Consider the following 14,235-nt stretch of genomic DNA (forward strand, 5'->3'; position numbering starts at 1 on the left):
GATCCTGTAAGCAGTTGATAACATTTCATAAGAACTTACAATTAAAATTAATACAATAGGGTGGTGGGGGGGAAAGGTTTAGGGTTTAGGTTAATGTTGTAATTTTGCTGTAATAAAAATACCCTTAACTTAAGGGTATTAAGAGTGTATTATTTAAATTAAAGAAGCTGCTGATTATTTTAACATATCACACCAACTCATCCTAATTCCCATTATTTCCCTCATCTATCTGAAGTCGAGGCAGTATGGCCTCAAGAATATTCAAGGGGGAACCTCTGCTATTCCCTTCACACAGGTACATTTTTTTCCTCGCTGTAAAATGAAAATGCATACATGATAATTACATAGCAAGTATGGTAAAAATATGATGATAATTTAGCCACTGAAAAATTCCCAGGCATCCAATTCTAAATTCAGCTCTTAGAATATGTGATCTTAGCATCTCTGACATGGATTGGCACTTGTACAAGCAGGTCATTATTTTACATCTGAACAAGTTTTTATGACTTGGGGGAGTGCTTCAACCAACATACTTTACAACACCGTCTACATGGGGCTGTCCTTGAAGAACATCTGGAAGCTCCAGTTGATGCAAAATGAAGCAGCCCGAATGGTTTTGTGCACACCCAATGTACACGTGTATCACCTCTCCTGCATTGGTTGCCGATTTGCTTCCGGGAGCAATTCAAGGTGCTGGTTGTCACTTTTAAAGCCTTCATGGCTTGGGACTGTCTCTTGCCAGTCACATTTACCTGATCCATCAGAGCAGGAGGCAGGGAATGTTGTGGGTCCCATCCCCAAGGGAGATACACCTGGTGGGACCCAGAAGAAGGGCCTTCTTCCATGGTGGCTCCCTCTCTCTGGAATATCATTCCCCCAGAGATTAGAATGGCCCCCACTTAATACTCTTCTGGAAGGCGCTGAAGACCTGGTTCTGCCAGCAGGCCTGGGGAACCCAGAATGGAATGGAGTTCATTAAATGGCTTGTGTGATCTGCTGGCGCAGGGGGATGGGAGGTGGGAGATGATTTTGTTAATTGTACTATATTAATTTATTTGATTCTTTTTGTTAGTTTTTATTGTTTTAAATGTGATTTTATATTCTGTAAGCCGCCTTGAGTTGCCATGGGTGAATAGGTAGCAATATAAATTCAATAAATAAATAAATACTGATTTCAACCTTAGTATTGATAATAACAATCACATCTGTAATGGAGGAGAGTGGAGAAAGATAATAATGCCTACATTTCAGAGTATTTTAAGAATAATGAGTTTCATGTGAAATGCTCTAAATTTGATAAGTGCCACATAAAACTAATAACAGCCACATTTTTGCCCACATACTTTACCTCCTTAAGTGCTTTATTTTCCAAAAACACTCTCCTGCTTCAAGACAGAAGCTCTTTTGCGGATTGTACAGAACTCGATGCACTTAACACAAAGCACTTTGAAGTGATAGGCATGCTATTTATGAGCAATTCTAAGTTAAAGGAAGAGACAGGAGTGCAGATTCTACTTTGCTTCATTCATGTTTGAGAACCTCTGAGTTTTCCAAACTGAGTAAATTTGGAAGGTCCTACTCTTGATGAGTCCAAATTCTGCAGCTAATGTGTGTTGTGACCTAGGCCCAAGTAGCTAACATAGTTGATTAGAACAGCTGAGAATTACTTCATTCTCAGCTTAGTCCAAATTAATTCCAAAACAAATCCTTCAGAAAAAGTCCTTCAGCCTTATCACAAACCTTTATCTTCTTTGGCACCCTGCCAAAGGCTTTTCTTAGCAAAGCCCCACGAAGTTCAGAAACAAGAGACACTGACTAGAAATCAATGTAGTAACATTGCTTTCCTACAAAGATCCCAGGAGCCATTGCTGCTCTTTTAAGCCTTATGGGAGGAGGTCAATCATCTGCTGGCCTTACTCCCGAGTTGTCCTTTTTGCTTTAGCTGCTCTTGCCTTCTGGCAGCTCTTTGCATGCATGCACTAGGAACAGGCTCCTCCTGTTCCTCTGCCTCTCTGCTGTCCACCTCTGGAGGCTTCGGAGTCCGCGCATCACTCCCAGATAGCCTTGGCCCCATCTCTGCCTCCGACACAGAGCCCTCATCCAGGCCTTCCCCAGAGTCCAGGACTGGCCCATGGTCCTCCCCAGCCTCCTCAATGTCCAACTCCACTGCTAGCTCTGCGGGCTGCTGGTGGACCACAACAATGTGAAACACCAGTAAGACACTGGGACACTTCAAAATGTAAATCAAGAAAAGAAACACACTTTCTTGCCATTGCTCTTCTTAATCAATGAATTCAGTAGGAAAGAATTTGGAACAATGGGGGGAGACTGGTAGAGAGAGAGAAATTCAGGGCAGATGGGCCAAGGGTGCAAGGAAAACAGAAAGCTGTCCAACATATGAAAAACAACATTCTCATTCTGTAGCAAGTGAAGTGCTCCTTCTCTCCTCTCCCCAGGAGAGGCAAGAGGATTTGTTTGGCTTGCATTTTTTTTGTTACACCTTATTTTGAATTAGAATACACAGGTGTGCCCTCTTTAGAGACTTCTTTCAAACCACGCAGGGAGATGTCCTGAGAGCAGTGAAGAGAAAAGAGGCCTCAGTTGTGCAACTCTCCTCCTTGTCCATTTTGTACTTGCTATTTTTGGACTTGTTTAAAGGATATTGAGATTTGGCAAGGGTATTGAAGAATGGGCCCTGCTCTTCTTGCTTTTGGACAAGCTGCATTTACAAAGAATAAAGCTTTGAGAAAAGAAATGTGAAAGCAAGCTGGTTTCAGTCAAATGACTGCTGTGAGCTGCCTCCTATATTGGCTCTCTACCTGTGGACTGTAAACACTTCGCCACAGGAGACAGCTGACAATTAATATGCCCATTGGTGAACTGAGATATTTGGGTACATTTTGATGTCTTCCTCTGCCAAGAGCAGATTAACTAGTTCGAGATTATTTTATGTTTTTGGTTATCTTAAGAAAGGCGTTGTTCTGGCATTTGACAGCACCAAAGATCTCTCTTCCTTATCTGCCTTCAAAAGCTGAAGGATTTTTTAAAGTGAAGCTGGGCCTTCAAAGAAAGAGATTTTAAATTGATAGTGGTATACAAATATTTAAAAACACTTAACTAGAAAGATTATTTTACTCATCTTATAAGTTTTTTTGTAAACTGTCCCAACTGTTAAAATTAAAACTGGTCAATGTACAAAGTTGTTAACAATACTTAAAGCCAGAACATAATCAAAATGATTATTCAAAGACTTTATCATGGACCAAGAGCCCACTGAACATGTTTAAGTGTTCTACAAAGGATCAGTATTGTGTATACTAGGGGGGCAGGTCAGGGATGAAATCCAGCAGGTTCTGATAGGTTTTGGAGAACCGGTAGTAGAAATTTTGAGTAGTTCGGAGAACCAGCAAATACCACCTCTGGCTGGCCCCAGAGTGGGGTGGGAATGGGGATTTTGCAGTATTCTTCCCCCAGGAGTGGGGAAGGAATGGGGATTTTGCAGTATCCTTCCCTGCCATGCCCATCAAATCATACCCACCAAGCCACACCATGCCCAACAAGCCATGCCCACAGAACCGGTAGTAAAAAAAATTGGATTTCACCACTGAGGCAGGTTATTCCAAAATGTAGAGGCGGCTACCAAAGGTTGCTTCCAGGTACATACATCTCTTGTAACCTATGGGTTGTAACTTTTTGCAAGCCTTTTCTTGATGCCTAGGCCAGATAGGCAGAGGGAGTTCTAATAAGACAAGCCCTTACATAACTTAGTACTTAAAAGAGCTTTAGAGGTTCTGATGATCTTCAAAATTATGTTGTACAACTGAAAGTCTACATAATATTGCTATGCTGCAGGGTGTTTGTTATCTCACTTCTAGCAATTGCTGCAGTATGCTTCACATAGAAATGCAGAAGTGTGTGTGCGTGTGTGCCCATGTGTGTCTGTCTATTCACCAGCTGGGCTGTTTTTAGGCTAAAGCTGGATAGGTAATGGCCTAAAGTGTCAAACTTTAGGCATGCCAATGTCACTTCTGCTTAGAAATTTTCAATCAACTATAAGTGGCAACTCTGCTTGGGCATAGTGGTGGTGGACCAAGCTTTAGTGGCCAAGCTTCATTTAATTTTAATTTATTTTTAAATTAATCATTTTAAAAATGTAAAAGTTTACATTACAGAGTGGAAGGTGGAGCCATATGTGGCCTACAGGCACCATATTCCCTTGAACTGGCCCTGACCCACCAGTAGATTATCACACATCCAAGAAACTATCCCCAACTTCAGATTGCATTATTTTGTTCTTGTAATGGGCTTCGGCCTGATTTTGTCTCTGTCAAACCCACGTTTTTCTCTAACTAGAACTGGCCTCTTTTCATTTAGAATTAGCTGTTGTTAAAGGGGAGAAAGAGGATCTCATAATCCACTGATATTAACTGGAGCCTTTGCTCTTGAGCACACAGAGGGATTTTCTTTTCCAGCTGCTTATTTTGTTTTATTCAGACAAAGCAGCCAAGCATTAATTTTAGTTGTATTTAATTGAATAATTTCCCAGAAGAATAGTTTAGAAGAATTTTAGAGCAGCTTGTTTCCAAAACCCATTACTGACTGGCATATACTATAGCATCTGTGTGCCAATGAAAATAGGATGCTTTAATGTTATTGGAACTGCTTTTTTTCCCCAGATGTGTTGAGAAGTCTCAGTGATATAATGCAGGTAACAGCTCTATTTACACAAAGTAGGAATTTGAGTATCCTTTCCTAATTATCTTGGATAAGATTATTCTTCTCAACTGGAAGGATCGTATTATAAAGAACAGAATTAGTTTCTCCTCTTCGTTTTAGTAATTTCCTTTTGATTGAAATTGTACTTCATGTGATTAATAAAACAAAGGGGTATGAAACAAGAACATCTGAATCCTGAAATGTACTTACAGAAACATTTCATGGTGCATCCCAACTATTGAAGCAAAATATTTGGCAGTTCCAGTCTAATTGTAAATGCAAAGGTTCCAGACTAGTTATTAAAGTTACATTTATATATAATATTCATATTTCAGAAAAAAGAATGATGTCACTTGGGTAGGAACAGATAATTTTAATAATTGTCATTGGGAGAAAAAAATCCCCACTGAAAACAGTACTATACAGGATCCCTTTTAAGGCAAATACATTTTGCAGAGGAAGCATTTTCATCAAAATTGCAACAGAACAAAAATAGAGGTAAATCCCTCTCCCCCACAATCCGAACAACAATAACTGGGCCTCTGGTGGCTCAACAGGCTAATGCAGTCTGTTATTAACAGCAGCTGCTTGCAATTACTGCAGGTTCAAGTCCCACCAGGCCCAAGGTTGACTCAGCCTTCCATCCTTTATAAGGTAGGTAAAATGAGGACCCAGATTGTTGGGGGCAATAAGTTGACTTTGTATATAATATACAAATGGATGAAGACTATTGCTTGACATAGTGTAAGCCGCCCTGAGTCTTCGGAGAAGGGCGGGATATAAATGCAAAAAAACAAAACAAAAAAACCTTGTTGTTGAGTGAACATTGGGGTTTTTTTAATGCACACATTAAATGCGCATCAGATCTTCTTTGGTGTCTAGATGTAGCATAAAAAAAATACAGTTTGTATTTTTATTTCATGGGGATTAAGCAAGGAAGAGGAAGCCTGTACAACGTGGCTGCTAGAATTCTTTTCAACTCTAATAGCCATAAGAGGCAAGTGCTTTTTTCCCTACAGAGACTAAACAGAGCATACATGTTGTCACTGTGTTTGTATGTGCATGAATGTATGATAAACTAAGCAGGATATTTATTGCTTTATAAATCACATTTATAAAACTGCCCAACTCATTACTCTGGGCCACGTACAAGATGAAAACTTCTGAGGTTGGATTGAAATATTGGCACATATTTAAATATTGTATTATTTGAATCTTATGTAATTATAAATCCAAATGGAGCATGTCACAGGGGCTGAACAGTTCGGTTTCTTTGTTTATTCAAGCTTATTAATAAAAGGACTTAATTTATTTTCCTATCAGTACATTGTGTTCAGGTCCGTTTACATCATGCTAGTATCAGCTTAGTACAATCATACCTAAGAATTATGACTCAATATTCATAAAATTTTATCAGACTGTATTGTATATGGGAACATAACCTTAAGAAGCAAGGAGAAGCAAGATCATACTCTACAGATCACAGATTTTGTACTTTGTTTAAAATTAATATCTCATATGCATACATTATTCAGTCTGTATAAATCAGATTTCTCTGTTAAATACACAGAGTGACATGTAACTTTTTAGACACTGAGCCATTACACTGAATTTGAAATCAGCTGGATGGCTGCCTGCTGGATAACCCTTCCTGAAGTATGAAAAGGAGTTGCTCCAAAGCCAACACACTTAAGTTTCAATAGGCAATAAGCAATTAGGCCAATAAATCCCCTATCCCATACCATTTTGAGAAGCTAGCTGCCTGGCAGTATATCACCAGTGAAAGGATCATGAGAAAGCATTTGCTAGTTAGCAAGACACAGATGTGCGCTTCTTTGTCGGACCTGCCTTGGCCCTGAGTGATGACAGGCCACAAAGGCAGGAATCTTAGATGAGAATCCTGTGTTGGTAACCAAACATCTTGCAAGCAATCCAGTTCATCAAGATTTGAAAACACTATGAATTGCAATTGGAGAACTTAAATCTTTCACCTGAATATTAATACAGCACTATTGTTCACTCAAGGAAAAGTTACTGTAATACTCTTTTTGTAGGAAAAAAAAGAATGAATGATTTATTTTTAAAAAAAATCATAGCATAGGAAATCATTAGGAGATTGCAGTTTATATATCTATCAAAAAGTCCCATTACATTTGAAAATTCTGTTGATAGAGATGTAAAAAATATCTAGAAATACATACATACACCAGAGTATCATGAAAGTTGATTATTACAACCAACTTTATTTCCTCTACTCATTTATGACTTTGATATATAATATTAGTGACAGCATGCTGTTTGACCAGGATCCAGAAGATGGCACAGATATGCAAACATAAATCACTTGTGTGCAATCTCAGGAATGTATACATGTGCACATGCCTATCAATATTTTATCCAGTGTGATTTACTAGGGCTGTCCAAACTCTTAAAAAAAAAAAGGAATGAAATGACTGGAAGAGGCAAATAACTAATCTAACTTCATACGATCCAAAAGAAACTGAGGATTAAACTTAAAATATTACAGGATTCAAAATATGGTTTGTCAATACCAAAACTTCTGACTGTAATACCAAATTAGTTGTTTAACTTCAGTCATAGATTGGATTTCTTTATCTTACAGTTGAGCTATTGAGGAAGCAGGGTTTCCAGATGGTTTGTTCAAATACCTCTGATTTAATACAAACAGGAATTGACAATTTACAATAGCAAGTATCTTCTTAAAAGTATGGGATAGCATAGAAAAAGAATTAATCTAGGTTTATCACACCTTGCTTCATTAGTAAATATTTATGTTCATGAAGATGAGAGTACAAATACATTTGCCTGACACAGAGAGAAAGTAATCATCAATTAAATTAGAAGATCTAATGTGAGATTGAGAAAGATTGAGAGTCTTTCTTCAGAATATACAGTAAGAACTATCCGACTGGTCCAATATCTTCAAATGAGCAGTAGTGTTCTAAAGGAGCTTTAAAAACAAGGTAGAGCAATTAAGAGATATGAATCTGAACCTGAAACTTTGTAACAAAACTTGAACTACTTGCTGAGTCTTATTTTTAAGATGTTAGTAACTCAGAAACTGAACAAATTGAAGATTACCTGATTACATGGATGCATAATTTAAACAGGATATGTAACATTTGGAATTGTTACAATGGAAGAAAAAATTAAATTTATAGTTTTTTAAGAAACCTGATATAAGATTTTACTGACGACTTACTATGAACATGTCCTGGAGGGGGGGCATTGTACATATTTCTACTTTTATATTAGTTTTACATTTTTGACATGGTCAAATGACTAAATCAATGAAGTTTCTATTTTCTTGATAAATTACCCACATTATGATTCATACTGTGCTGTTTATTGATATTAATTCTAATATGCAATAATGAATATCCTTGCATATTCATTCATTCATTCATTCATTCAATTTCTATGGCCACCCATCTCGGTCAATGATTCTGTGCAGCTTATAATTCAAAAATATATTACAGTTAAAAATATTTAAAACATTTTAAAACAGTAAAACAAATAAAAAACAATTTTATCAATGACCTGTAGTTTTAAAATGACATAAAATATTTAATAACATACACTTGATTTTGCACAAAACATTTTAATTGATTTTTAAATTTTATTATTCTTGTAAATCTCTTATCTAATTGTTTTAGTCTGCTTCCTCTATCTTTTTCATTATGCTTCTTTTCTTTCAAAAGTGTTTATTTAAAAAAGGAGAAAATGGAATTGTGATAAATAATATATATGAAACATTAGTCTTCAAATTGTTAATGCTGTTGTCAGTTTTTCAAAGTTGTGCAGCTACTTCTGCATGCAGGGCTTAAAAATGACATTGCTGCTTTAATGATTTGGAGCTGTGCTTTCTATGTATATTTTGTGCATTTTAAAGCACCTCTTCTGAAAGACTTCAGTAGTCCTATGTATCTATAGTGGATAATAAATTGATTACTAAAGATTAAATAGCTCAGGATTATATCAGAAATCTAGTCTACATGCTATGCTCCGGTTACTTTTAAATTAGGTGTAATTAAGGACCAGCATTAAGGGAAGAACCCAGACAAGGCTATAACTGATGCATCTTAAGTTTTTTCTAAATGTCTTACCCTCATGTACTTTAGGCCATATAGCCATTCTAAAAAATTAAGACCACAAATATTTCGATGTTTTACCTATTACTTTTCTTCTTATTAGTACCAAGCTGCTCCTTGCTCACACTTTGTTCTGTAAAATCACAGGGCTGGAAGATTTCTTGGAAGTTTTCACCCATTGCTTGTTATCCTGCCCTCAGGTGCTTTGGAGAATAGCTTGACTCCCTCTTCTTTGTGGCAGCCCCTGAGATATCAGAACACTGCTATCATGTCACCCTGAGTCTTAGTCTAGTTTTCATTAAACTAGATAAACCCAAGTCCAGCAACCATTCATGGTAATGTTTTCCATGTATTTTTCTTGGTACAATATGAAAGCACCTCTTCTGAAAGACTTCAGTAGTCCTATGTATCTATAGTGGATAATAAGTTGATTATCTTTTTTTCTTCCCAGTTTAGTTTATGGTCCTGGGATTTCCTCTTAGGTACAAATCAATTTGATTCTAAAGATTAAATAGCTCAGAGTCAGGACTGTTTCAGAAATCAAGCAAATCCTTGCTAGGCTAGTGTGACTAGATGCTGCCACCTAACTAGGCAACTAGATAGTTATGACTCTAGTCCCAAAAGACTGGAGGAGAGCAACTTGTCCTTTCCATCTTCTAAAGGAGGATGCAAGAAACTACAAGCCTATTAGCTTGATGTCTATTCTGGCCAAGTTCCTAAAACAAATGATCAAACAGTTTGTCAGCAGTTGGGTAGGCAGTGCTGCTTTGTTCTCTCTGTAACAACATATATACTTGAGAGTTAGTTTATCTCCAAACCATCTGTTTTCATCAGAGTAGTTCACCACCTGTGTTTTGACATCAAAACCCACAGTGATATCAGATGATAAAACTAAACTAATTGACAAAGTTATATTTATCTAAGATTTTGAATAAACCATTGAATTTATCATAGAACTCCAATCCAACTTGATACATCGAAAGAAACTATTGGAAATAATAAACATAGGACTTCAAACAGCATATTTATCTTTCAAAGAAAATGCACAATGCATAATCTAATTCTTCATTTTGCTTTTCAAGGTAAACTCTGACCTCTGGACTGCCAATCAGCATTCCAAGGATTCAGCCCATCACAAATTGAAACAGCCGAGCATTAATCTTTAGGAAAACAATGACTGATCATGGAGAACAGGAAGTGAACATTAAAAACAAAGCTCACTTTGGTAAAAAGAAAAACCCCACAAAATAGCTACATTTTTTTCCTGGAACATCCCTTTAAATGACTTTGGCAGATAAATTCTGTTCCTGACATTGGTAAAGCTACATCTGATCTTACTGTAGCTTGTTCTTTATGTAATTCAGAACCATTTTATAATACAATTCCATCAACACTGTCAAACTATTTACCGAATCTACACTACTATTAATCTTCTCATAGTTCCCATCACCAATCTCTTTCCATTTATGACTGTATGACTATAACTTGTTGCTGGCAATCCTTATGATTTATATTGATATATTGACCATCAATTGTGTTGTAAATGTTGTACCTTGATGAATGTATCTTTTCTTTTATGTACACTGAGAGCATATGCACCAAGACAAATTCCTTGTGTGTCCAATCACACTTGGCCAATAAAAATTCTATTCTACAAAAAGGACCAGGAAAAGTCCAAGAGAGGTTCCAAAAAATTCTTTTATAGCATGGATTATGATCATTTCCAAAAGATAGTTTAGACTATATTAGTTAACTTTTCACGGTCAGTTCAATAATGTGAACTGATATTTAAATCAGGTAAATAAACCCAGAGTGATTTCCATTTGGTACCATAAACCTTTCTCAAACCAGCTCCAGCATCCATGGATTTTCCTGCCACAAATATGGACAACAGAAAAGGGTCAACCCTGATATTGTTAGGCCCACTAGAGATAAATGTATGCTTGGTCAGATTCAGATCATCTCCCATGATTTAGAGTGCAACAAGCACTATTAAAACCTTCAGAAATATTGTATCTGATTTAATAAAATTAATGAAATAGATATAATATATAATATTTGACAATTAATTTAAGTTATTATTTTAAAATTATAAAATATTTGTGCAGTTCACAGAAATTTTGCAATAGCAAGCAGAAAATATAGAAATATATATATTTATTTAAAAATTCTTCTTGATGTTTCTTCAACTTTCTGTGTAATTAAATATGTATGGCCTAACACTATACATTTAGAGATATACACAATTTATTTATTCTGCTTGGTAAACTATTCAGTAATCTGTGGGAGATGATTTTCAGTGGAGAAAACATTCCCTGAAACATTTTACTACAGATCTTCATTTTAAGGAACAGCTAACTTTTCTGCTTTTCTGCCAATGAACAGATTTCAGGTTCTATCCCAACCGTTTTCCTTCTATATTTTCAAATATTAAACAAAAAGTAGTTTGTGAGGATTTATTTTTATTTTTTTACTGACTTCAGCTCTGGCAACAATTTGTATAGGAATATCTTTTAATATATATACAAAACTACTCACTTTATTTGCAGACTACCCATTTATTGACAGAATGATGGTATGAGAAATAAAATGACATGAAATGCATGTTTATTTTAAGCATAAACCTTACCCAGCATAAACTTTACTTAGCAATGACTAACCTTTTAGTGGCCACACCAAAATCACATTTACATTTTGGTGGGTGGGCAAAGATGAAATAGACATAGCAATGATGCAAGGGGACCATGGCTCATGGGCAAGTCTGGGTTTGGGTTTGTTTGTTTGTTTGTTTAAAAAGCTGATTTTTAACTATATTAAATCTATTTGACTTTACACTTTTTGATGCTCACAGTTTCAGTTATCAAAAACTCTTCCCATTAATTTTCAATGAGATTAACTCATTGACTAAAAAAAGGATTTGTGGCTCATGTGTTGCCAAATCCTACTCTGGCCCAAATTTTTTTTATTAGATAAAGGTTTGAATATTAGTTGAAGGCTGCTTTATCATTTAAACGAAACACTATTTCATTGGAGTATATTAGAATGAATTCATTTCCAGAATAAAATATGTTTTTCCAACAGAAGATCAGAAGATTAATCTACCTATCTTCATATTTGATACCATAAGTACATTAAGATTTGGCACCCTCTGAAAGCAGCTGACTAGGAATATCTGGTAAAACCATACAAAGCATTTGACTGAGCATTTTGTGAAATAACTCTCTTCAAAGCATTGAAACGATAAGAGATTCTGGAAGCTTCGCATAGCTGTTTCAAAGGCACTTCCAGCTTGCTTCTGCATGTGTGCATCACCTCACTAGCAGTCCCAGAAGGAAATGTGGTATGTGCGTACACATATACACAGGCTGGTGAAATTCTCAAAGCAGACACACCAAGTCTTCCATGGGATAAGACTGCTTCAGTATTTGGTAGCAAGGTGTCTTACATCATATTTTATGAATGCCACTCTGAATGTTTTGCACAGCCCTAATAGCTGAACTGGACTAAATTACCTAATTTTCAAGCATGAGGTAAACAATGCTTACTAATAGACAGAACATGACTGCCATCCCTTTTCATTTTGGGCTTTTTAAAAACATATTAAAACTTATAGTTAATGAAGAAACTAAAATTGTTTTTTCCACAGCTATCAGGAGCTAAATAAATCTTTTAAACTTATTGCATGGATTGTGCAGACTTCATATTTCTGTACCTCTTGTCTTTTATGATCAGAAAGGGATAATATTCACCTGTTAAACAATAATCAGTTGCATTGAGGGAAGCAAGTAGGTTAAAGATTTATGTGGAGATTGCTTCAATAAAAAGATATGATTAACAGACATATTGTTTTGCTTTATTGAGGTTTGATGCTTAATTTTTTGGCACATGGCTGTAGTTCTCACAGAACTGTTCCCAGCGTTCACCAGACTACTTAAACCAGCTGCTAAATGAAAATTTAAAGAGTGTATTTTCAATAAAACAAGAGGGATTTTACCTTCTATGTCAGAAATAATAAATAGTTTCCATGAGTTCCTGCTGGGAGCTAACACACTAAAGTTAAGCCAATGTGAAAGGGGCTGTATTAAGAGCAAGTATGCCCATTGCATTTTGGCTCTAATGAATTACTGCAATGTGCAAATACTCAAGACTTTAAACAACTGTCTTTCCCATGTCAGGAAAACATATCTGGCAAGTCATGACTCTCAGTTCTATACTTCACATACAGCACAATCGGAGGAAACCTAAAATTATAAATGGCTCATATGTTTTAGCAGATCTTAATGCCCACCAAAACCAGAAATGTAGACCTTGAATATGCTTTGGAATCTCTGACAGTTATCATTCTGCCTGCATGCCTTCCAATGCCACTTTCATTTTCTCAAGTCTTTCTCTATTTAAAAGCTATTCTAGGTCCTTACCTAGACCATATAAAAAAAATCCAAGTAGCAAGCTTCCAATTAAAATTATTAATTGCTGCAGGCTGTGAACTTCTATAATGGGTTTTGTATCCAACCCTCTTCATGAACTCACTACGGAGAACTTGAAACATTTGGAAGTCTCCACATAAAGAAAATATTTGAACAAATATATCCCCTTTTTCTATATAGCTGAAAAGAACAGGTGGTAAAGATTAAAAAGCACACACCCTTGATTTTGGCAAGCATAAAAGCATTTTTCTCAAATAGTAGATGCTCTCAAAAAGCACTTTTGTATATTGTACCTAATCCTCATACTCTCTAAGCAACCTAGAGATATGATTCAACTGCATAGAATGCAGTCAACAAGCAGTAAGAATGCAACTCAATTGATGACGATGAGAGAGCTGCCAATGTTTATTTCGAAAGCAAGATTCGCTATTTTGTGTTGTTGTTTTTATTAAGAAGACTTAACAGAATAGTTATGGCGAAGGATCCTTTTGACTTTTTAAAAAAATTATTCAGCTTTCATAACACAAATCAAAATAAGAAACCTGCCCCAAAATGTGAAAACCCAACTCACAATAATTTGTGATAAGCATTGTTTTATGCAATGAAGTCTCCATAAATCCTTTTACAGTTTCAAGTACAAAGAATACATTTAACAATTTTACAATGCAAAAGACATAGGTCAAACAGTCTGTTTCAGTGCCCAAAGCATAATTCTTGCTTGATAATGAACATAAAATATTGTATTCTTAAGAATCTGCTACATACATACTGGAGGGCTAAAAAGAGGGAAGAAGTCTTAATTCATGAAGACAGATTAATGAATCCTCTGCCCACCCACTCCCTCAATTGCATAAATGTAATTATGACTTTCCTTGATAGGTTGCCAATGTGATATAAGTCTAAGAGAAATAAACTGTTTCTACTGAGACAGAACAATAAATGGGTTTCCTTGAATACAGTGGTTAAGGAATCCAAGTTCC

The 14,235-nt window shown here is 36.0% G+C and overlaps 1 protein-coding gene across 1 annotated transcript in view; it reads right to left on the minus strand.

The window, feature by feature from the left end:
• STX8 (syntaxin 8) overlaps positions 1-14,235 on the minus strand; it is a 108,242-nt gene that overhangs the window by 44,066 nt on the left and 49,941 nt on the right. The gene's annotated exons all lie outside the window — the stretch shown is intronic.

This window comes from Ahaetulla prasina, chromosome 2 (genome assembly GCF_028640845.1).
Source record: "Ahaetulla prasina isolate Xishuangbanna chromosome 2, ASM2864084v1, whole genome shotgun sequence".
NCBI lineage: Eukaryota > Metazoa > Chordata > Lepidosauria > Squamata > Colubridae > Ahaetulla > Ahaetulla prasina.